General features: G+C 35.3%; 1 pseudogene; it reads right to left on the reverse strand.

Annotated features, from left to right (window-relative positions):
- Positions 1-378: 378 nt before the first annotated feature.
- LOC122151770 lies at positions 379-1,198 on the reverse strand (annotated as a pseudogene).
- Between the last annotated feature and the right edge of the window lie 2,018 nt (positions 1,199-3,216).

The following is a 3,216-nucleotide window of genomic DNA, read 5'->3' on the forward strand; positions in this document are numbered from 1 at the left end:
AAGGAGGCAGACTGAAACCATTCCCCTTGTGAACAGGAAAAAGACAAGGATGCCTTCTATTACCATTTCTATTCAACATTGTACTGGAAGTTCTAGCCAGAACAATAAGGCAAGAAAGGGAAATCAAAGGGATCCAAATTAGTAATGAAGAAGCCAAAGTATCCCTATTTACTGACAATATGATCATATACATAGAAAACCCAAGAGACTCAGAAGAAAAAAAAAAAAAATACTGAAACAAGTTGAGAGATTCAGCATAGTTCTAGGGTAGAAGATCAACATACAAAAATAAACTGGATTCCCAAAATTGGTAAGGAAGAAGACAAACTCTCCTTATTTGTTGATGATATGATACCATACCTAGAAAATCTAAGAGACTCAGTAAAAATGAGTAATAAAGATATCAGAAATAGGTGGAGTTTCTGAAGTTGGTTTTAGATAACAATGAAGACAGTGTAGAGAAATAAAAAAAAAAACAGCCACATGTGGAAAGTAAGTGGAATGGGCTTTTGAGTGTCCTTCTTTGATGGAATCCACTTGACAGAGGAAAAGGTATAGATATAGGAAATGATGAAAATGAATCAGCAGAAATCTATCACCACACTAATGAGAATAAAAACAATTTCTCTTAATGCATTTTCTGAGAAAGAAATAGCTAACACGTGAGAGATATAACAGAAGAATCGACGGACTGTATTGGACTTACAGAAGGATAAGGAGAAGGTTCTTGTGGTGTGCATCACTGCACTCATACACCCACCCAGCCAAGATACAGCTCCCATCTTCACATACATAGCCCTGTCTATGATAAAATCATAGAGCAGAAGATGGCAAATGGCAAGAAAGCCTTCAAAGGACATCACAGTGAGGACAAACAGCTCTGCAGCTGCTGAAAAGAGCATGAGAAAGACCTGGGAGACACAGCCAAGGAATGAGAATGGAGATGTTTTGAGTCAGAGTTAATAATGGATTTGGGGATTTTGACTGAAATGAGACAGAGATCTAAGAGGATAAATTTGTCCAGAAGAAGTACATCAGAGTATGTATTGGTCCAAAGTGGTGATTATGATAATGAGGACATTACCATCAGGGCACAAAAGTAAATCAAGGAGAAGAGCACTGACTACAAACTGAACATGGTTGGATTGGTAGGAATCCCCATGAAGATAAATTTAGTCATCATTGTGAGACTTTTCATTATCACAGGTACACTCTGTAGAAAAACAGAGAAAAAACAAAAATTACCAAAATCAAAGTATTTAATATCAAATTCAAAATGTGTATCTAAATCATTTAAATATCATCATCACACAAGCTATTTATTACAAAAAATCATTTCATTTATCCCCACATCAATATATTGTTCAATTATCATTTCCTAATTAAGTTTGTTTTATTGAGTAAATTTGGTTTCACTTCAAGTAAATATGGCATTATATTATTGCCCAACTTTGTCCTGTGAAAGGTGCTGGAGGATTGTTAATTTTCTACTGACATTAGTAAAACTTTAGCCACAAATCTCTGTGAATCTGATTTGATAAACACAAATTGAAAACCACAAATGTCTAAACAGCTCTCTATTCTTGCTTTCCCCTCTGACACAATTTCCTGTCTCACAACAAACACAACCTCAGTTTCTACATAGATCTCAAGAATTTGAAGAGTAAACAATTCTCAGAAGAAATCTAAAGAAAGCAAAAATTTCAGAAAAAATAAAAATATTATATATCTTCCTTAATCTACTATATAATCTATCTGCCTGATCTCTGTGGAACATTTGGATAAAGATGTTCTCATATTTCTACAATTTCATAAAATATTGTGATATTGACTTCTTTTTTCCTTCACAATATGAAAAATGTTTATCATTTGCTATCTTATACCTATAGTTCCATAGGACAGAATTACCTGGTACCTATAAACGTCCAAGATACTACAATACATAATCTAAGATTTTTGGCTACTTCTGAAGATCAAAGTAGGAGGTCTCATACTCTCAGGTCTCCAAACCTACCACACAGCCACAGTAGTCAAAACAACCTGGCAGACTGGTATTGGTACAACGATAACACATAGACCAGTGTAACAGAACTGAGAAAGAAGAAATTGATCTATCCATCTATCATCAGCTGATCTTTGACAAAGGGCTGAAACTCATTCAGTGGGGAAGAGATAGTCCCTCTAACAAGTGGTGCTGGCAAAACTGAATATCTATTTGCAGAAAAATGAAACAAGATCCATACCTCACACCACACACAAAAATAATGCAAAATATGTCAAATACTTAAATGTAAAACCTAAAACTATAAATTACATTGAAGAAAAAAATAGGGGCAAACTTTGGGGTCATAATTTATGGCATAAATAGACTAATAAGCATAACCCAAAGTGCACAAACAGCAGAAGAGAAGCTATATGATTGAGACCTTCTAAAGTTTAAATTTTTATGTGCATCAAAAGGCTTCTCCAAAAGAACAATAAAACATCAAACAGATTAAGAAAACATATTCTACAATGACATACCTGACAAGGATTTATCTCTAAAATTTATAGAAAACTCCAACACATGAACAGACACTTCACCAAAAAGATACTTAAGTAGCCAAAAAAGATGAAGACATGTTCATGATCATAAGCCACAAAAGAGATGGAAACTCAAAAAAAAAAAAAAAAAAAAAATGAGATGCTATCTCACCTCAGCACTAATAGCAAAGTTCAACAAGGCAAAAAAATAACAAATGCTGCAGAGGATGTGGAAAGATTGGGAATCTCATACACTGCTGTTGGCCTATAAAATGATACCAACCACTGTGGAAAGCAGTATAGCGATTTATTAAAAAGTTGGAAATATAAATACCATTTGATTCAACAATCCCATTCCTAGGCATATATTTCAAAGAAGTGAGAACCAGGACACACCCATGTTTGTGGTAGTTCATTTTGTGTGTCAACTAGACTGGGCCTGGTTGAGTGGCTGAGCAGCTGATAGTAGTTATTCCTCATGATGAGACTGGCAATCAACTCCATGGTGGGACCTACCACAGACAGCTGAGTGGTCTGCTTCTCATATATAAGACAGAGCTTTCAGAATAGTCTCTAGTTTATGGCACACTGGCACCCTGCATGTCACCATGTCATTATTCAGCTGCCTGCCATGCTCTGCTGACCTTGGGACTTCAATGGATTTGAATCAATATCTGCTGTGTGGTTTGATAA

This window comes from Orycteropus afer, unplaced genomic scaffold, assembly GCF_000298275.1.
Source record: "Orycteropus afer afer isolate SDZICR_OR568_19922 unplaced genomic scaffold, OryAfe1.0 scaffold00695, whole genome shotgun sequence".
In the NCBI taxonomy this organism is placed as follows: Eukaryota; Metazoa; Chordata; class Mammalia; order Tubulidentata; family Orycteropodidae; genus Orycteropus; species Orycteropus afer.